At 35.5% G+C, this 23303-nt stretch overlaps 1 long non-coding RNA gene across 1 annotated transcript; it reads left to right on the forward strand.

The window, feature by feature from the left end:
• The first annotated feature begins 18391 nt into the window (after nt 1–18391).
• LOC149219477 (uncharacterized) lies at nt 18392–19851 on the forward strand. The gene is made up of 4 exons (XR_016248697.1): nt 18392–18881; nt 19005–19100; nt 19440–19472; nt 19664–19851. It is a non-coding gene; the product is annotated as an uncharacterized LOC149219477 (long non-coding RNA).
• The last annotated feature ends 3452 nt before the right edge of the window (nt 19852–23303 follow it).

The raw sequence follows: 23303 nt of genomic DNA on the forward strand, positions 1-23303 counted from the left end.
CTCAAGATGGTAAATGGATATTGTAATAAAAGAAAGTTGTTGAATCGGTTGTTCCTCGCATGTAATTTCACCTATCGGTTCGAAACAAGCAGGAGACAAGCGGGATCATCCTTATCTGTGCAAACCAAACTGGGTAATCTGTTCCACTGTGCTCATCTGCATTTTGGCCAGAATTCCAATTAAAGCCATCTATGCTATAATTAACTCTGATATTGAGAGATTTGGAGACTGTCAATATTTCCACTATGTATAAATACCCATCTCTGTTTGTATAGAAGGGGGATTCGAACCCGAGAGAAAAGAGGCAGAGTAATACTAGAGCTTACAACTTGTTTGTATAAAAGGAGCTAAGATTCATTTGCACTATTGTAGTGAGATTAGATCCATCTGTGCAGACAAGGAATCAATTTAGAGACAACAAAGGACTTGCGCTATTGTGATTCTCTGATGTTTTATGTAATTGATTCATTTTTATAATAGGATTTATTTCTGTAATAAGATGTACAACACTATTACTTGCTCTATTATTGTAAATAGATTCTTCAGACTTCAAATTCATTTTTGGAGTATGAGTATGTATGTGGCTTTTCAGCACTACCGTTGATTCCTTACTGAAATGCTCATTTAGAATATGGTCAAGCTATCTTATAGGGTTAATCAAAAATGAGATTTGAAACTGTAACTTGCATAAGGACATACCTTTATCTCCTTAAGTTGCCAGCTATCTAACAATTTAATCTTATAGATGTCCTTCTTTCTACATCATGTATTTGAACTATTTCAGTATTGTGGCATGAATCTTTTTGTCCTTATGCATATGTTAGCTGTTTGCAGTTGGATGTCTGTTAACTATTTAATGGGCATTTATTTGTATACATTTTCTCGAACAAGGATTAGATCTTGGAACTATTTCCCTGATCTATTTCCTTTTATCTTATTCCAATTTCAACATACTTTTGTTTAATTGTCTGTCCTTTTAGCTTGCTCTTGATTGAGAGAAGGACTAATCCTTCCTTCAATCAAGATAGGTCTAGCATTAGATGCATCTTAGATTATACTTTGCATGTAGTTCTACTTTCTGCATCTTAGAAGTCCCCTCATACAGGGACAGTCTTTATATTGGTTTGGCTGGACCATAAAGTCAGCTTAAGGATCACTTTCTTGCGTGATTAGCAAGAAGAGTTGATATGATGTGTCTTCTCTATTGGTAGGTGAAAGTCATACTCTAAGATAGTAGAGATAAAGAGAGGGTAAGTGGACCCAATTAAACCAGTCAAAACCACCATTTCCACGGAAAAGGAACTGTTTTAAGTTCTCGACCGGGTGGTCTCTCTTAAAATGTTGAAAGGTAATTTTTTCCGATCAACAACACCTTAAAGGATTTTAAATTTATTGACACATGATAAATCTAAGGTTAAGATAGATGTATGTTGGTTATATTCTCATTAGTAACTCCTATAAAGTTAGTTCTGGGGTTTCATAAACAATTTTATTCTTCTTTAAGCAGTACAAGTAACCAATTTCAATTATAATGGCATTCTAATCTCACTGCTCGACACTTACTAATAGGCGTTGCATCTTATCGTTGGGTATCTTCAATTTTTGTAGTTTTACCCTTTTTCTTCTTTATTTTGTACATCATTCTACTTGGTCAAATCATGCACATTAGTGTACATTTCAATGAACTTAATTGTCAAACTTCATCATACTTGATTATAGAGATTATGTCCTTTTTCAACTATTGTTTGAGCTATGTGGCCACTTCATCCCCTTATGGGTTTTTAAGTTTTTATTTACAAAGACTATAAATTTTTCGATGTTGTAAACACTTTTGTTTTTTTGGAGAGTCATGAATCCCACATCACATTAACTATTATCTTAGTCTTGTTGCCTTAACATGTCCTCCATGGAGTTCTCATGGATCTCGTAACTTTCGCTAATTCATGTAACCCATATTTGTAATAATCCTAGTTTGATTCCCATGTTGTAATATGTTTGGGTATATATGATTTATATGTTGGTGAGTCAATATGATTTTTGGTTGGAGTACATATAATATTCTAGGTTCGAGAGCCTATATCGATTAAAGGTCAACCAAAGCACTTAACATTATGGTAGATATATTGATTAATAAAATATGTTATAGCTATAGGCGAAGTTAGGCAAAGAGTATAGGGGGCTAGGACTCCACATAAGGGAATGTAAGGAGGATAATGGCTTAAGGAAAGGGGGCTAAGCCAAGAAATAATATAATATGCATAAGTCGTACGTCATAATCCAATGCCATATCCTAGTTCCAAAAGTGGGGATGAGTTCCTAGGTTGTGGGAGTGTGTTTCTTAGTGTGCCACTTGCCATAAAGGGTATATGCACCTATACAGTTTGGGCTTAGAGGACAATAAACCATTTTTTACCATTTTATTCATTCTTGTTTCCTTTATTACTTGACATGTTTGGATGTCAGGTAGGAGAGCCAATGTAACCCTATTGTGTTGTGAACCCTAAGAATCCTAGGTGGATTTATGTGAACAATTCTCTTTAGGTTTCCTAATGGAAGGTTAGAGCCCTAGACAAAGAATTATGTGGGTAGTTTTTCTAGTGTGTGAGGCCCAAAGGGTGCCAAGACATTCCATTATTCTAGTTGGAGTTCATGGAGCCACAATTCTATGATTACATGGTTACCCTACACTAGAGCCTTAAAAGGGAAGCGAGACAACGTGAGGGGATTCAAAATATAGAAGGGGGTACACTTCCTTAGGTTGTGTAGGTTGAGGAGAATAAGAGTTTTTTCATTGGAATTACTGCATGAGTTTGGTAGATTGGCCTAATTTCATTTTTGTACTGATTATTAGACCTAGTTGGCTTAGGTTTCCTTTGCCCTAATGGAATTATATCTACAATTTAGGGGTGACCTCTTACTGAGAGAGATGGAAAATCACAGTGTATGGTTGGTTGGAATATATTAGCTCTATAACCAATTAGTGCTTTTATAAAAAGATCAGTGCTTTATTTTAATGACTCTATATTTTTCTTTATGTTATTTATGTTATTCATCTTGTGTGTTTAATTGTTGTTATGCTTAATGAATAGTCTTAAATTTATATTTCTAAATGTCAAATGTTAATTGCATGAATCTACATGTCATTTTTCATGTATAATTGCATCTTATGAATGACCATGATATTAAATGACACTATAACTATGTTGTAAAGGTGAATCCATGGGAAATTATTGGAAATTTGTTGTACCCCAACATCCAAGTGCATATAGGGGTGGTCAAGTATGTTACAAAGTGGTATCAAAACTATGTTACTAAAGGTGAATTCATGGGAAATCAGAGAATATTTCCAGTGCCCCACCATCCCAACATGTATTGGATCGGTCATATACATTATAGAGTGGTATCAAAGTTGTGTTAATAAAGGTGAATATATGCGAAATTAAAGGAAATATCTAGTATTTCACCATCCTAGTGAGTACAACAGTGTTCGGGTACATTACAATATTGATACTTAAAATATATATACAATATATTTAGATGTTGATAATATTTGAATTTTAAAAGTGGGAAAAAACAAGGATTTTGGCTTAATTACTATTTCGTGAGCAATGGACCTAGGATCACTAAAACTTAAACTTACATTGTTCCTCCAAATGGGACACCATCCAATTATATTACTCCAACATTTATAGTGCTTTGGTCAATTTAAGGTACCATCATTTGCAAAAAGTTAGAAAAACACAACCTCTATCTTAGTGTATAAGCAAAAATTTGTTATCTTGGATGATCAATTTAAGAGTTTGAAGACACGAAAAGTAAAGTGGAAGGAATGTGAGGATCACCAAACTAATATATCTTGATACATTCTTCAATTAACCCACAATGTAAGAACCATAAAAAACAGATATACAGAAAACAATAAGGAATTTACCTACAGTTGAAGTACCTACCTAAACTGCTGCAGTTGAAGATGCCTCCGGCTACGCTGCTCCAGTTACTGAGAGACCGATTCCACCCAGCCAGACTGAGCAGAGCCTGGCTGCTCAATCCAGTAAGCTTCTCAACAGAAGCTGACTGTCCCCCGTGCACATAACCTTAGAACGATCAAGCTATTCCAATGGCTGATTCCTCCTCCTGGTTCCAAATTCTTCCTCCTCATTTCTCTCTCCCTGCTCAACCCCTTACCTGCGGTTTATATCCTTGGATTTGGCGGTGGCCACCCTCCCACATACAACCACAACTCACCCTACTACTGCCACGCCTCTGCCTACGTAGCCTGGTCTCGATTCAGGTTGTGAAATGAAAATCCGCCTGTTTTTGAGACCATAAGATATTTATAAATCTTTTTAAGATGACCATTGGTATATTCACGTATCATTAACTTTATAATGTTTATATATACTTTTCCCAGATGCGGGTGACATCACTGTCCATGCCGCGTGTTAGAACAGTTATGAGGCATGTGGCTTGTCACATGGGCCTCTGTCAGCCCGGACAAGCCACGCCAAGCCAAGGAGCAGGCTCCTTAAATTCGCCGGAAGGCGATGCAATCAGCAAATTCGCAATGTTTTGCGAGGAGAGGAATGTAGTTAGGCTGTCTAGTCTGGAGCAGGGGAACGACGGGGGAATGTACAGGAGGTTGCAGGCGCCATTCAATGCGCTGCAATATCGAGGAGCATGGGAGCTATTAAGGTTGCCTCCCTGACCTCTCTGCCGCATACCAGGCCGTTTGAGTGGGTTATTGCTTGGAACAAGGCTTCTGGAGGAATTGTAGGTGAGGGAAGCCATCGCCAAATGCCAAGGGAGAGGCTCAGGATGAGCAGTCGCAGAGGAATGGCTAGAGGGCATTCTGCCTCTCAGAGGCCTGAGATTTCTCCAACGTCCTCAGTTGAAATTACCTCTGAGCAAAACAGGCCTCCAGGCCGCAATGCTAGAGGCAATTGGGGCATTCCGGAGTGTGGTCACTCGGAACATCCGGCCATTCGTTATAGAATTCCCTGTGCTTTTGCTAATAACACTCTGATAGTGTCGGTTACTGTGGAGCATTGTAGCAGTGCTCGTGGGCGCTTGGATACGGTGACTGTCCCGCGGGTCGACATGGAGACTCCCACTGTAGACTTCACGCGTCCGGTTCAGACGGATGAAGCTGGCCCCAGCGAACCTGTTCAGAGAAGCTCGTGCCAGGGTAAGGAACCTGCTCAAAGGAGCTCGTGCCAGGGTAAGGATGCAGCGGAAAAGCTCAAGGGTCCAGCATCTGATGAACCTCACACCACGGATGACGATTAACTCAGCAGTCGCCAAGTCTGGGCAGCAAGGAATGAATTTCTCTGACCTTTTCATTTTCATGATTTTGTATATCTATTATGGAGTTTATGTCTGTAATTTCGGTCCATATCACCATAGTCTCAGCCCACGCGTCGTTCAACATGTTCACCATGTCGTTTTCCATACACAGCGTGTCGATTTGTGTTCACCTTGTCCAGTAATGCATCCATCGTGTCAGTTTCGATACTCACCGTGTCATGTAATGAATCCACCGTGTCGATTACTGTATGCTACGTGTCGCTCTTCTATGCAAGGTAGCAATGACTGATATCTTCTCTGAAGGTACAGGGCTTTGGCCCAGATGTAATTTTTGTAATATTTTTGACTTTTTGTAATATAAATAGATCAGTGTTATCGAGAAAAAAAAAAATGTTTATATATACTTTATCATATTACATTGTTTGTCATTTAACTTTATAATGTTTATATATACTTTATCATATTACATTGTTTGTCATTTTAACTTTATGATGTTTATATATATACTTTTTATCACATTACGATGTTTGATTTATATTTATTTTAATATAAAGTTTGATTTATATTTATTTTAATACAAAGTTTATTTATATTTGATTTTAATATAAAGTTTAGAACTTTATATTAATTAATTATTTATATTAATACTTCACCTTTATTCTATTTTATTAATATGATTTTTATCAATATTTTGGAGCATATAATATATATATATATAGTCCTCTTGATCTAACCATACATTACGCGATATTGATGAACGAGTAGAACTTCTTTTCCCAGAAGGGTCATGGTATTTAGCACTTATAATCAATTTAGTATAAAATACTAATGCGGTGTATGCGGCACATGCATATGTAACTATCATATGCATGTACCGTATACCTGCTATTATGTTTGCGTTCTTTGTATTTATAGATGGGTCGTTACATACACTTCCCCTTCAGAAAACTTTGTCCCGAAGTTAGAGTTTTTATCTTATCTGATTACTTATGATAGCAATTAGTACACCTTTCTTAAGTTTATAAACCGAAGTTTTAAAATGTTTATTTTAATATAAAGAGACTATAAAATTAGTGTTTTAGGTTTATGATTTTAATGGACATGTCTTGCCCTATGCAGGTTCCCAAGCTATTCTAGAATCATCCTATCCTTCCTAATCTCTTTCGCTCCCATCCTATCCGTCCTCTACTGGAGTATGCCATGGCGTTAGTTTTACTGACCTAACCATTCATAAAATCTAAGGTGACAACGTCGGTTATAACGACCTAATTCCCAGTAGGCATCCGACAGTCATCATCACACGTCTAGGGGAGCGTGATTCGCGCAGTACTCCCATGACTCCAGGGTTCGGAGGATAAATGGTGGGCAACACTTCCACCCCTCCCAGTAGAATTAGGGCTAATACCCTATCATAGAATCACTTTGAGCTTTAATTGTTTTGAGGTTCTGTCATCAAGTGGTCATCCTGGTAACTGTTTATTATCTGTAATCAGACACTTATCCATGCATTCGTAAAATGTGCATCAGCATATTCAAAATAACTCATGTATTATTCACATATGTCACTACAGTATAACATATTTTGCCATAGTCCATGCATGTCGTTTGACTTTCATTTAAAATGTAATTATTCCCTGATTTCTATTCCATTGATCATATTGACATGTATAAACAAAACAGATTTATAATATCTTAATTTCTATCAGAAGTAAAATCATTTAACTGTCTTAACTTTACTTTGACAATTATAATTTAGTAAGATCAACAACATATACTGTTTTGGTATCCATGTACCAGCAGAAGTTAAACATATATTATGTCACAAAATTTCACGTTTATATATAATCATTCAAAATGGTTCTGAGTCTCTGATTGCAGTGAAGTAAATATATACTAAACATAGTTTAAAGTTCTTCAAAATTGACATAGATTAGGGTATCTTTGACATATGTCCTCTATATTTTCCCAAGTAGCTGATCTAGGACTATATTTGTCCTATTGGACCTTCACTTGGTCCACCAGGCGATTGCTGAGTTGTCGAACCCTACGTTCCAGTATACGTAATGGTTCGACCGATACGATTCCCTCGTCCGATACCTGAAGATTCCACTACAATGGGTTGATGCACTGCTTGGTTGTTGCTGACTACTGCATGAATTCTATGATTACCTTCACTGTTTGATAATGGTGCCTCTCCAGTCCTATGCAATATATTCGATGAAGCTTCTAGACAATCACGTTGAAAATGTGGTCCCCCACATCCCCAACAATTAAGCTACATTGATACTCTTGAATCAGGACGTGAATTTCTAGAGAACGAGCTTCGTCCTCTTATGTTGATTCCTCTTGAAGTTCTTCCTCTATTGGCAGTCCCTCGAGATGCCCATGGACTAGTGTTTGATGATTCCACGGATATTGTGTTTACTACCATGGGAGCTCTTGTTCCTATATTTCTTGGGGTAAACTTGTTACCGTAAGGTGGCCTCGAGCTACCTCTGCCGAAGAAGTTTCGGGGAGTCTTTCCTGGAAATCTTGATTGTAAAGGTTCTGCTGGCCCTATATCTTTTTTGATTCCAAGGTGCTATTATGCATAATAGCCACATTCAACTGCCTCAGCTACTGATGATGGTTTCCACATGCTTACCAAGGCTCTAATGCGAGGATTTAACCTAAATATGAAGCGTTTAGCTTGACGTTCATTAGAATCTAAGTAGTGAATGTATTTTACAAGCTCCATAAACCTTATCTCGTACTCTTCCACCATTTTATTTCCTTGAATTAATGTATGAAAGGCTCTGGCTTGCTGTTGTTGAAAGTATGGAGGTAAATACTTTGTGTGGAACCTTTCCTCAAATAGTTCCCAAGGGACATTATCCGATGTAAGGTGTCGTTGTTTTTCCAGATTTCCCCACCAAATCAAGGCACTTTCCTTTAATTGAAATACAACAATTTTTGTTTTTGTCGAAGAATAATATTCTCTTAATTTAAAGCATCTGTTCATTCCTTCTAACCATGCTTCAGCGCGTTCACCTGCTCGACCTCCTGAGAACTCTGGGAGTTTAATTTTCTGAAGCTCCCTAGAAATGTCTTCTTTTGATCCCTTGGGCTCAAAATTCTTTGGTTCCGCTTAACTGGTAGCTAAAGGTTGAAATTCCTCTTTGGTCTTAGCCTTAGTTGATTCTTTAAATGTCTCTAATAAGGCTTCCAAAGAATTCATTATCATGGTCAACTCTGGCGCTGGGGCAATTAATGTTGATAATGGTCTTGGTGGTGATGATGGTGATGGTGGCGATGGGGATGATGATGGCGACGGTGGCGGCATTAATGGTGGTGATGCTGCCCGATCACGTCGTCATCGCTCATAAGTCCTTACCATTGTAATGGTTCCTGAATACATAATAAAATTATATAAAAATTTTGAGGTAGACAATCGAATTTTATATAATTTTCTTTTGCAACTTCACATTCATAAACGGGTATAGTTTTGCTATTTTTATCCGCTAGGCGGATCTTACTGGTACCGAGGTCAAGGAGGGTGGTCTCGCGACCTCCTTGTCCTAATGCAGGGTATTCTATCCTAATATGAAATAATGCAGAAGTGTATGGTCATTAGCTCCTAAGGTAGATCATCCAAAATTTATTACTAAATAACATTCTCAAAATGAAAATGTCAAATGCCTTGTTACAATGAACATCGACAACTTACCCGTCACACCTCAATCTAGCTATTACCTTTAAAGAAGGGCATACATATTTATATTTTGAATATATTACTTAGATATGGATTTAACCTATAATATATATAAATGAAGGATTGTTTTGGTTCCATATCAGTTTGACCTTTAGCCGGAAAATTTACCATAGACATGTCATGATTAAAATCTAGAAGAGATACAGTTCAACAGTCTACCATACCATAAATGTAGGTTGGGGTCAAACTGAAGAGTAAATTCAGATCAATAGTCAGATTGTACATAAAATGTAGGTCAGTGGCTTACATATTGCAATTGTTCAGGCAAGGTAGGAAAATGGTTCTTTTAATGTTTCTACAGTATCCTATTTTAAAATTTGAGTGACCGAGGACCAAAGGCACTCTTACCAAGTATATAGATCCTAAACATTCTTGTCAATATGCAGAGGAGGATGCATCGTTGAGAGGGTTTCACATAATAAAAATTTGTAATCAGGCTTTACTTCAAACAGCTCTAGGACTTGCACATTGTATATGCTTCACAGAATGATCCTAAAATTTTATAAGAGTGGTCAGACCTCAACCAATACAGCAAAAGAGACATGGAGCAACTGTTATGTAACCAAATTACGTTAAGTTTTGGAATATTCTAAATGTAAAACAGAAGATCAATTTATTTATGATGAATATGGCAAACAGCTAGTACATAACAAGATATTTTAATAGTAAAGACAGTTTTCAGACCAAATTAAAAATGCGGATGGCTGCTAATATACCTGATCTCCAAGAAATTAGTCTATAGTGCCACATTTCGATCATTGAATAAGCATGGAGATCGCTCCAGGACCAGAGTTATAAGGAAAACTAGGCATAAAAGTTCTATCAAATTGTCTCTAAAGGATTCCCAATCTCTATGCTCACCATTCTAATGATCACCACTTTCATGAAAAGATAATAAGACATTAACACCCACAAAATCTATAAAACATCAGTTTCTTCGTCAATTCATCTCATCAAATATGACAACATAAGATTTAATCCTTTTTTGTTGGTGTCTTGAGTTTTGGTAATGAGTTTCCAAGTTTTAGCCAAGTTTCTTAAGTTTTGGTCATTTTTTTTTCCCAGTTTCTTGTGTTTCATAAATTTTGGAATGATGGTGAGTTTTTGGCAAGTACTCAGGGAATAATTCAGCCAAACTCATTTAAGAAGACTCAGCCAAACTATTTAAGATTCACAATTCTTTGGCAAACGCAACAATGGATCTGGTATTGAAAATTCTTATTACTCCCTATGGAATATCCTCAAGATTGGAAGTCATTCCCTCTATATTTATAGCTACTTAAAAAGTCATTTAGTGCATAATGGAGGCTAGTTCTCAAAAGCTGCCATTAAAAGGATATTTAATTATACCAGTCTTGTGTAAGGTGATTTTCTCGCAGAAAATAACACTTCACAACTTGAACAAATTTTATTATCCCACCTCTCTTTCTTCATAGTTTGATAATCCACTAAGCATTGTACATCATCCTTGGCAATTTCTATATGATAAAAAAATAAAATATCTTCTACCCATATTGTTTCTTCTCATTCTGGAACAGATTCCCCTATCATGGACTGCAAAATCCTTTAACATTCCAATTGTTTATTCTCAGACTTCACATGTAATTTCAGCTAATTCCTCTTACCTTTCAAAATTTCTAAAGCCATAATTATATCATCATCTAGGTTATCGAATTTGTCATCCCTGCATGCAAGATCCATTGATATGATCCAGATCTGTCGGGACTACCCCAAGATCTATCATAGAGGCAGATCTCACGGGGAAGAAAATAGATCCCACCCCCCATGAATTGTGCCCCAACATTCTAAATCAGATCCCAAAATAGCTGGTGTAGATTTTTGAATTAAAGCTTTCTTTGACTATTGATAGAAATAATATTTACAGTGCTTTAATTCAAAGAACAGGCTAAACATGCAGTCTCCAGAAGCATAGAGTAGCAAAATAAAATACATGTGCTGGATTAAATCCAAAACACCCACAATCATAGTGTAAAGACAAATTGTTCATAAAACATAACATCAAAGGGTATAAGCACATGCATAGCAAATACTAAACAGTGACCATGCTAGCTGCAAGAGAAGGCTGTTTATGGTCATCCAGGGCAGGGACCCATCTTGAAATTGGGGTTTTGGTATTAGCAAGCTGAACAAACTCCCAAAGCTCAAAACCCTTTTTTTGATGGCCAGGGCCAGGGTCACAAATATATATATTTTTTATTTGTGCTTGGTGTTCCCCTCCTTTACCTAGATCTCATCTTTTCAAAAATATGGCAGGTCTGTATCCATATCCTCGTAATTTAGATCTTTATATTTAAATATACTAGATCACATCTTCCTTCACTTCCATGAAGTTTTTATAAGAATTTGAAATTTCGAATCAACATTGAAAGCAACGAATGCCACAAATGCACATTCAAGCTTTACTTTAGGATCAGTAAAATTTACGGTTGTGCAAAGAGAGAGTTTGTTTAAGAGTATTTTTGAAGTTTGGAAGATACTATTTAAAATGTATTAACTTCCCTTGTTTTCTATAGTCTTCTCATGGTACATATTTATGCTTAGAATCTTGAGTTTAGTTTTTGTATGTTTTGAACAATGCCTTACCATATCTCCTTGCTCTTAGCAGTCTAAAAGAAGCACCAGGCATGCCACGATATAGAAGACCGGGAAACTGCTTCTATACACCAATCTTTAGTTTTAAGTCAAAGCAACACTGGCCAATTTAGAAGCCTTATTAAACACCTTTTAAGAGGCTTGCATGTTCTTTGTAGAGACGTTGCAATGCAAGACATAAATTTCCAAGACATGTAACAATAACCAATAATTTCTAATAATAACAGAAGATCAAGTAATTGACATAATATGCAAGTACTTCACAAAATAGAAGATTTTCGTTAGTGTTCACTTTGCAACTTCTAGACCCATAAATAGATGGAAAGATAGAACAATATGAAATCATATCAAGTAATTGACACACTACTTGAGCACTTCACAATGGAAGAATTTGCTTGGTATTCATTTTGCAACTTGTCGAACCTATAGGAAGAGCTACATGTTAACATGAAATATCCCACTTAATCTGTATCCCTAGAAAAGATAGAATTTATGAGAACCAATATACTCGATGGGTTCTACAAGAGTTTGCAGGTGGACATCCTCAATTTTAAGTAGTTCACATAAAAGATAAACTGTTTTTTTATATTGCACTCTAAGTATTTAAAAAAAAAAAAATCCAAATTTTTGGGAGTGACAATTTCTTATACCATGTGTAAGAACCATAAAAAACAGATATACAGAAAACAGTAAGGAATTTACTTACAGTTGAAGTACCTACCTGAACTGCTGCGGTTGAAGATGCCTCCGGCTACGCTGCTCCAGTTACCGAGAGACCGATTCCACCCAGCCAGACTGAGCAGATCCTAGCTGCTCAATCCAGTAAGCTTCTAAACAGAAGCTGATTTTCCCTCGTGCCTAGAACCTCAGAACGGTCAAGCTCTTCCAATGGCTGATTCCTCGTCCTGGTTCCGAATTCTTCCTCCTGGATTTTCTCTCCCTGCTCAACCCCTTACCTGTGGTTTATATCCTTGGGTTTGGCGGTGGCCGATACCATGTGTAAGAACCATTAAAAACAAATATAAATAAACTTCATATTAAAATAAATATAATTCAAACTTTATATTAAAATAAATATAAATCAAACAATGTAATATGATAAAAAGTATATATATAAACATCATAAAGTTAAAATGACAAACAAAGTAATATGATAAAGTATATATAAACATTATAAAGTTAAATGACAAACAATGTAATATGATAAAGTATATATAAACATTATAAAGTTAATGATACGTGAATATACCAATGGTCATCTTAAAAAGATTTATAAATATCTTATGGTCTCAAAAACAGGCGGATTTTCATTTCACAACCTGAATCGAGACCAGGCTACGTAGGCAGAGGCGTGGCAGTAGTAGGGTGAGCTGTGGTTGTAGGTGGGAGGGTGGCCACCGCCAAATCCAAGGATATAAACCGCAGGTAAGGGGTTGAGCAGGGAGAGAGAAATGAGGAGGAAGAATTCGGAACCAGGAGGAGGAATCAGCCATTGGAATAGCTTGACAATTATAAGGTTATGGGCACGGGGGACAGTCAGCTTCTGTTGAGAAGCTTACTGGATTGAGCAGCCAGGCTCTGCTCAGTCTGGCTGGGTGGAATCGGTCTCTCAGTAACTGGAGCAGCGTAGCTGGAGGCATCTTCAACTGCAGCAGTTCAGGTAGGTACTTCAACTGTAGGTAAATTCCTTACTATTTTCTGTATATCTTTTTTTTATGGTTCTTAGGAGGAGAGTTAAGGTTCTACAGTTCTACAGAAATCTAGGTATGTAGATAGATAAAGAGCACCACAAAAATAAAAAGCTTTGCTAGCTGAGGCACAACATATATAGAATACATTTCTGTTATCAAAGAACATTTTAAAATCTCATTCATATCCACGTCAATTGAGAGCAAATTTTTCAGCCGCTCCATGATTGTCAACGCTATAATTTCCTTCTGATTTCTCGGGGTGTAGCCTAAACGTCGGATTTCTTTCCCCCTTGGCATTGACTCGTTTCTTATTTGAAAAGCAAGGATAATCACGGTTGAAACATGACACTATTAGGTTTTTCAAAAGCATTTTGGATGCCCACGATGATGCTGTGAAATTGAGTAATTTGACAGAAGTTACCACCTAAAAAATTATTCCACAAATTTCCCGGTTATCCGACGTACCTGCTGACAAAATATCCCCCAATTTACTATGTCCGCCGTTACTACCCGCCAATTCTAGAGGTTTTTATCGATTTCATAGACATTTTTCGACATTTTAAAGAACTATGGCAGAAATCTCTATCAAGCGTCTTGATTCTAACGAATTTTGGCAAATCGGCAAAGTTTGACAGAATCTACAATATATCGTCTTGCTTAAGCCCACACTCCAAACTGTTCCAAATTTATGAGCAACTAAATGCATTTATTTATTCAGATATTCCTTCAACTAATTTTCTCAGAAGTCTAACGAGCTTTTCCCTCTATTTATAAAATTGCAACCAATAAAAATGTTCCAAGTGACAATACTTTGCCCGCTTGTTAATTTGCCGACGAATCCTATACCGAACGACACGATTTCACCGTCATCTGCCTCAACTTTAAAAAAAAAATTTCAGAACCTGATTTCGTCATCATTTCCAGAGCTTCTGACGGAGACTTGGAATGTCCTGTAGATAAGGGTTTCGGGCATAAAACCTGGCACCTGGAATCTTGCAGAATGCCAGGGCGCCGAGATTTTGAAGATGATTCACAGACGGGCGATCAATACCTTTGAAGGTGCCAATCTGAACTCCGATAATGACGAACGATGGGGTTTTCTTTACTGTTATGATGAAGTGAAGTTACACAGACCACAACGCGGGGCCTATGAGGTCGAAAGGGTTTGAACACTAGCTCTGATACGATGTGTAAGAACCATAAAAAACAGATATACAGAAAACAATAAGGAATTTACCTACAGTTTTAGTACCTACCTGAACTGCGGTAGTTGAAGATGCCTCCGGCTATGCTAATCCAGTTACCGAGAGACCGATTCCACCCAGCCAGACCGAGCAGAGCCTGGCTACTCAATCCAGTAAGCTTCTCAATAGAAGCTGACTGTCCCCCGTGCCTAGAACCTCAGAACGGTCAAGCTCTTCCAATGGCTGATTCCTCCTCCTGGTTCCGAATTCTTCCTCCTTGTTTTTCTCTCCCTGATCAACCCCTTACCTGCGGTTTATATCCTTGGGTTTGGCGGTGGCCGCCCTCCCACCTGCAGCCACCGCTCACCCTGCTGCTGCCACACCTCCGCCTACGTCGCCTGGTCTCGATTCAGGTTGTGAAATGAAAATCCGCCTGTTTTTGAGACCATAAGATATTTATAAATCTTTTTAAGATGACCATTGGTATATTCACGTATCATTAACTTTATAATGTTTATATATACTTTATCATATTACATTGTTTGTCATTTAACTTTATAATGTTTATATATACTTTATCATATTACATTGTTTGTCATTTTAACTTTATGATGTTTATATATATACTTTTTATCATATTACATTGTTTGATTTATATTTATTTTAATATAAAGTTTAAAACTTTATATTAATTAATTATTTATATTAATACTTAACCTTTATTCTATTTTATTAATATGACTTTTATCAATATTCTGGAGCATATAACACACACACACACACACACACATATATATATATATAGTCCTTTTGATCTAACCATACATTACGTGATATTGAGGAACGAGTAGAACTTCTTTTCCTAGAAGGATCATGGTATTTAGCACTTATAATCAATTTAGTATAAAATACTAGTGCGGTGTATGCGACACATGCATATGTAGCTATCATATGCATGTACCGTATACCTGCTATTATGTTTGCGTTCTTTGTATTTATAGATGGGTCGTTACACACAAGTAGGACACAGTAGGGTCATTTCTCATATACTTAATATTGATATTGGTTTGATTTTCAACTAGAGCATTGAAGAGTTTAAACTTTCCAAATGCTTTAGATTTTTCTTTTAAGAATGAAACCCATGTCAATTTTGTATATTCACCTATTATTAGCATGAAATACCTCTCACCAATTGGGGTTTGTGTACTTTTTGGCCACAGAGATATGTATGAACTAGCTCTAATGGTCTTGTTGTTGAATGCTCCTTTGCCTTAAAATTTCACTTAAATCCGCTTCTAAATTTGAAAGGGTTTGCATATTGTATTATTGGGCTTTGAATTTGGAAAAATCTCTCAATACCTATTTCTTGCTGAGCTTTACTAGTTGATCAAAGTTGTTGTGACCCATTCTTTTATGACAGAGCCAAATTTCATCAAGTTTCCCCATGCAACACTGTTCATTATCTTCATTAATAATATACACATTGATTGGGGTTCTTGATGCAGTTGCCATAATTCTCCTTGAAGCTACTTACTTAACAATGTTACCAACTTACCGAGAACTCTACCGAGTTCTTACTTTTTTGGAGGTTGCATCAAATCATGATTTTTATGCTGCTTGTGAAAAATGGTGATGCAACATTGCCCTTTTATTTATTTATTTTAGGGTTAAAACTTTAACAAGAATCGAGAATAGTTATTATATTAAAAGACATTAAACTAAAGCTCAGTTTAGGTACATGATTTACATAAGCAATTGAAACTAATGGACATGATTAGAATGGAGTATGTATCAATGACCATCTACATAATTTTGACCTTGAAGCTTTTGAACAAAATGCTACAATATCTATAGTATCCCACATGTACATTCACCACCACTGACCTAAAAAAAACCTAAATTTACAAAGCATCAATATGTTACATTAAACCATGATGAGTTATTCCTCCACTTTGATTTTTAAGTCTCCTCATTAACCACTAAGGAAGGGGTACATACCCCTTTCGCCCCTGCCGCCAAAGTTTACCTTGATTTAGCGTTGATCCCAAATTAGCCATGCAATCAACCTTGGAGTTGTTTGATCTAAGAACATGGAGACATTTCTTCTTAGGGATAAATTATTGCAACTAATAAATCAAATTGAAAATATGTCTTAATTTTGCATATTATGGGAGAGATCTTGAATATAAATGGTGAATTATATTCAATGAATCACCAAAAACAATCACCTCTTGAATTCCCAGATTCAAAATTTGCCTCAAACCTTGCTATAAGGCATAGGATTCAACAAAATTGTTGGAAGTGTGACCTAAACCCCAAGCATACCTATGTTCTTCTTGATTCTCAAGGAAAAAATTAGCCCCCCTGCTCTTGCCACCCCTATATTTTCGAGGAAAGAAATTAGTCTCCCTCTAACCCCGAGGGCTAGAGTGAGGCTAAAATTCCAACATTTGTTAATCATGGCATTAAAAACAAAATACCATGATCACTAAAGACATGGAAAACCACGCTAAAATGCAAAATCCATGATACAACGTCTCCCCTCTCTCTTTTTTTTTCCTTTTCTATTTTTCAGAGTTAAAATTCAAACATTTTTTAATCATGGCATTAAATACCAAATATGATGACTATGAAAGACATGTAAAACACATTGAAATGCAAAAGTGGCGATGCAACATCACCCCTTTTTTTAGGGTTAAAATTCAAACATTTTTCAACCATGGCATTAAATACCAAATTCCATGACTATGAAAAATGCTAAATCTCAACACTTAAAGTTTGTCTGCCTTTTTTTTTTAATGCTTGTCTTTTAGGTGTTTTTCAAATTTTCCTAACTTTTATTTTATTTTATTTATATTTATAGAATGAGAATTCTATATTTATTTGCAAGTCTGCACGTGGATTGCAACAAATACATCAGGTAGTACATAGCAATATCTTCAAAAAAAAATCTCGAGCCCCTTTATCTAGAACAACTACAATTTTTTTCTAAAGGGACTCCAAATTGGATAACAAAAAATGAGGATTTGTAAGTATATACCTTACAAAATTGACCCACCAAAAAACAAAATTTACATGTCATGATATTACTAATTGATAATGCAATCCTTCATAGCTGTGTAATGTCAATCTATTGAGCTCTAAGGAATAAGAGAGGGCATGATTTGGCCATTGATTTTTAAATCTCCGAGTCTTAATTTACACCCTTCATTAAAACATAAGTCTGTAGGTTTATTGAGATCACGGAAATATGTTATTTAATATAACCTTATGATGCTTTCCTAATTCTTTTCATAAGACTTTCTAATGTTTTTTCCTTCGAGAGGAACCCTTCACCAAATGTTGAATAAGAAGTAGGGAGTCTCTATAAAGACCTCTCTATACTATTTTTTTTGTTGAATAAAAATAAAAATAATACTTTGTTCCTTAAATATTCCATTTGTACATTTATTATCTCTGAGTGATTTATTTACAAAAAATTACCGACTTATTTACAAAAGCCTATTGAGCCACAATATTTCACCTACATCAGCATATACTTATAGACTTATAATCATCAGTCCCAAAGGTTAATCTTGGCTATTCCTTATTCCTTTATCCATTTTCTTCATATTTAAAAGAGTGGATCAATGTTTGTAATTTTATCACATTCCTTTGAAAGCTATAACTCTTGATTTATTTGCAACTACATCATTTGTACACACACACACACATTTATACATAAACATATATGAATTGATCTTTATACATATCATATTGTGCGCTTGTAATTGCTATTTAATGGTTTGTTTGCTATATATATATAACTTTGTTCGTATGGGGAATTTATCATCCTGGCTATCCTGACATAGTGTTGCAACTGATTGTATAAATGACCTTTCATTGCAAATACACAATCAATGTGGTTTTTATCAAATCCTTTGGTATTTGTGTTATAATGTGCTTCTGGAGTATTTTATGTAGAAGCGAGAAATACATCCATGTTGCCATGCATACTGTACCTTTTTGAATTAATCCGGCGGTTCAGGTGACTTGTTACTAAATCAATGATAAAAAAGAGATTAGGGTTTGTGGTTGGTTTAATGTCCTTGTTCAAGTTTCGTTTCCACCATTTCATTTTTCATTCTCCTTTCCTTGATTATGCCGCTTCAAGGCTAGGATTTCACTCTTACTTTCAACGAATGTCTGCCATTTCCATTAGCTTGATGATACACGTGGAGGTTTCGTTTTCTCTCATGTGGTAAAATACTTCGATCTATCGCTTAGAGGCCACTAACTTCACATTGTTGTCGAAATGATGGAAATTTTACCTATAATGTGTCAATGATGCTGCCAAAGGTAAGGATAGTTATTTCCGCTGTTAGGGTATTTGTGATTCCCAGTATTGAAAGTCAATTTGCAGTTGTTTTATCTGTTCGCAAGTCTAAAAGTTTCGCCATGGTTTTCTTGCATGTTTACTAGGGTTTTCCTTTAAATTACAAAGTAAGGGTTTGTTGTATTAAACATAGTTTCTTCAAAATGATCTGGAGACTAATTCGTCTACTGCATCTATACCAGGTAATTATTTTCTTTTTGTACCATTCAAACCCTAGAATTTTTTACTTCCAAAAGATACAAAATATTTATTGTTCTTGTGCCACATTTTGTGATGGTGTTACATGATTTTAATACCATGTTCTCTATATAAAATCCTTAGTCTTTCTCTTTAGAGTTTTCTCGTTGTACCTATCTGTAAGAATTACATTTTGTTGTCTGTATGCCAATTTGGACATCTCGACCACTTTTATTCTATGTTCATGTATTCTAATTTTTTTTTCTAAAAATGTTACTTCAACCCGTACTTTTATGTTTTGCTTGGTATGTATATCTAACTCCCCTTCCTTTATTTCATCGCAGAGGAGAGCTCAGTGAAGTTAAAAATTACTTAAGGTATTTTCCCTAAAAAATTTCCAAGTTATATTCCTTTTTGTAATACAGGTCTTCTTACCCTGCAGTGACAATGTATTGTTTTGTTCTGCCTCTACTAGGTACTCGTTGTTGTTACTTGCTTCAGAAAGTTATTTGACAACTAGGAATTTTCAAGGTTTTTAATTTAACATTCAAGTTGTACTTTTCTCTAGGTTGGAAATCCTTATTTGAACTTCCCGGTTTCTCTTTGAAGAAAGGCATAATTCTTACATCTATGAAGATCGAATTTATGCACCAAGTGCTTGCATTAATTTTTCGTAATTTTATTTTAAAAATAAATAGATAAGGAAAGGACAAGGTTCCTTGCTCTGTAGTAATTTTTTATTTTTTATTTTTTTAAGAGGGCTTTTGTTCGCTCAGAGTTGTCTGCTCTTAACAATATCTATATATTTATGTTTATAAAGAAGAGATACAACTCTTAAAAATAACGACTATCGTTCAAACTTTTTCTTTTAAATATATATACTTTTATGCATTTTTGTATTAAACTGGCAATTCCACTTTTGATGTTGTTAGAAATAATTGTTATTTTTCTGAATATTCCCTGAAGTAGAGTTATTCTATAAATTGACAAAGTTTGAGTTCGATACTTATTGATGCTACTATTGTTCTCTAATATTTTGTAATGTTTGTGAATCTAGTTTTACTTTGCATATGCTCTCGATATCGTTGTTTACGTGTATGATTCTTACATGCAATTTCAATAGGTTATTTCCTATACAGGTTTTTTGGCAAAAAGGTTTATTCATAAATCTTTTCGTTCTTGTTCTCATTATGTATAAATGCATACCTATACTCATTACATTTTCGAGTTTGCTCCTTTAATTATATCATGATAGTACTGTAACAATATCATGTTTTGTTTTTCCTTGAATTTGTTCCTTCCTCTTATATGAAATTCCATTACTATCGTTCACCTTTAATTTTCACTATCTGCTCCTTAAAAAGGAGTCATGATATATTATAATCGAGTCTATATAGATGTCATATGATCCATAAAACCTACAACACGTTGTGCTAGATTTTCACTTTCTACTCTATGTAGTGTATTTGTTCTTAATAATTTATTCACAACAACAAAGGTCCTTTTGGCTACAATATCAGAATTATTATTTTATTTGTGTTTTGGCGTTCTTCATAAATAAGCCATGTCTATCTCATGAATACCTTTTACTATTCTTCTCTGTATTCCTAAATTAAGTTCAAGCTACAAATTAATAAAGCTCCTTGTATACATTGGCCATATTTCCTTACACAAATTCGACTTCCACAGTTTTCACGGGATTGTATATCTCTCCCATGACACACCTCTATTCCTAACTAGGTTGTCAAACACCCATTACCAAATCTCTCCTTGGTAATTTTTCTTTAAGAATACACTATTTGTATAAAAATAAATCCAAATTTTGGAAAACAATTTTTTTAGGCCTTTGTGTCTATTGCAAGAGTCCAAATTTCCTTTGTAAAAATTATTTTCCATGGTTGTTACTTTTAGTCTTTTCATTATCATTCCAAAGTATTTCATTGACAATCTCTTAATTTCTTTTTATACTATAATCTATGAGCGTAATGTAACTAAATATTTAGACATAACTTTCGAATCACATTTTTCTAAAGCATGAGTTTTTCCATTGCTAATTCTAAAATGAAATTACTCAAGGTAAATAAATAATTTGAACATATACAAGAAAACATACAAATGCCACAGGTATAAATATCGACCTAAATAATTATTTGGGAAATAATAAGCTAAATACTTGGCTCCTCCCAACCCTGACACAACAGTTCATGCTTGCCCCCTGAGCAAGACCAGGCCTGCAATTCCTCTTCAGTTTATTTCTTACTGCTTCTGTTATGTCTCTCCAATTCTACTCTCTCAAAAATTGTTAGACAAAAGTAGGTAGAATTAATGATATATTATCCATCTACCACTCTTTGGGTGGTTATTAATTGCCTCCACCTCATCTAAGAGGTGGCAGGTAGTTAATTGCTCATTAATTAGCTCTTGTTTCCCACTTCTGAAGACAACTCATTGTCTTCTAGGAAACATTTATTTAGCTAATATCCTAATTCATAAATAAATCTAATCAACGAGTTTAGATGTCTAGGACTTATTGATGAATAATAATATTTTTCTAAAATAAAATTGCAACTTTTTCCCTCTTTCAACCATATGTATTAACCTGTTAATTTCCCAATTTGTCTTTATTCATAAAACAAAAACATAATCACAATTTTATAAACAACAACTTTACAACAATTATTATCAACAAAATGAGTGATAATTAAATGTCTATCTGTGTTTTAATGTGGCATACTAAATAAAAATTAAACTTATGCACATTTAATTACATTGAAAACTTAAGATAATGGATATTACATCCTCCCCCATTTAAATTTGACACTGTCTCGGTGTCCCAATCAATACTTCTTTCTTATCTATAATAAAGGGCTAGATGCCTTTGCCTTCACTAATAAAGTTGAATACTTTTCCTTATTATTATTATTATATTATTGATCCAGGTGGATATTGGTGGCCACCCGCTAATTCCACTTAGATCCCCTCTAGTGCTTCTTACAGTTTTTTTCAGTTTCCTTAATTATAGCACAATTTACTATTAGATATCATTTTTGGGATTCAACTGCGTTAAGTAAGTCATTCAAACGTATGACCATTTCCATGAGAGGTAGTCGTAACTGACTAATTTCTCATGATTTTTGAATAGTTCACTTAGCACTCATTGCATCGGGTGATGCTCACAGGGGTGAAGAAGTGGGATTGAAACTAGTGAAATGTGGAGAACGAATCACATAGCATCAATCATCACTTCCGGGGCTTGCACCCGGTAACCAGGACTTCCCAGGAGGTCACCCATCCAGAACTCCTCTGGCTCAAGCGCGCTTAACTGTGGAGTTTTTCCCCACAATCAAGCCCACTTAGCTTGCTACCCATTTGCAAAACCTTAGCAAGTATTGTGCCTCATGAACCATTCAAGTAGAGATCCCTTGACTCTTTTTGAATTTAAGTATGGGGATTTACGCAGTGCATTATATTAGATATCATTTTTGGGATTCAACTGCGTTAAGTAAGTCATTCAAACGTATGACCATTTCCATGAGAGGTAGTCGTAACTGACTAAGTGAACTATTCAAAAATCATGAGAAATTAGTCAGTTACGACTACCTCTCATGGAAATGGTCATACGTTTGAATGACTTACTTAACGCAGTTGAATCCCAAAAATGATATCTAATATAATGCACTGCGTAAATCCCCCATACTACAATTTACTATTTTTAGCAGTTTTTCGGGTCCTAAACTTTCGGAGCCGTTTTGAGGCCCTAAAAGACGTTTTTTTGGGAAATCCACCGCCAGCGATTTTTCTGATAAAAATCATCTTTTCCGTCGTAGTCCTCGGAGAGATCTTTCCAATGGGCTATCATGCACGTCAAACGGAGATAGTACGACCAATTCGCGACCCCGGGAAGTTGATGTACCAACTTACCCAAAAACGGGGCCCACAATTTGGCGTTTCATCTTCTAGGGTTAGGTTTTGGAATGTGAAGGGTTTTCCATTATTTCTCAACAATAAATAGGCCTTGGAGCCTCATTGTAAGACAGTTCAGAGGCATGTAGCCACCACATCTCTTCTCAGAGATAAGCTACCATCGCCCTAGCTGGTTTATTTCCATTTCTGTTTGTAAGCATATTTCAGTATTTTACAGTAATGAATTGAAGTATTATTTCCGCTGCATATCTGTCTTTATGGTTATCTTTGTATTTTATTGCGTT

Source organism: Pinus tabuliformis, chromosome Q (genome assembly GCF_031772625.1).
Source record: "Pinus tabuliformis cultivar Carrire ecotype Pingquan chromosome Q, CPIR1, whole genome shotgun sequence".
In the NCBI taxonomy this organism is placed as follows: domain Eukaryota; kingdom Viridiplantae; phylum Streptophyta; class Pinopsida; order Pinales; family Pinaceae; genus Pinus; species Pinus tabuliformis.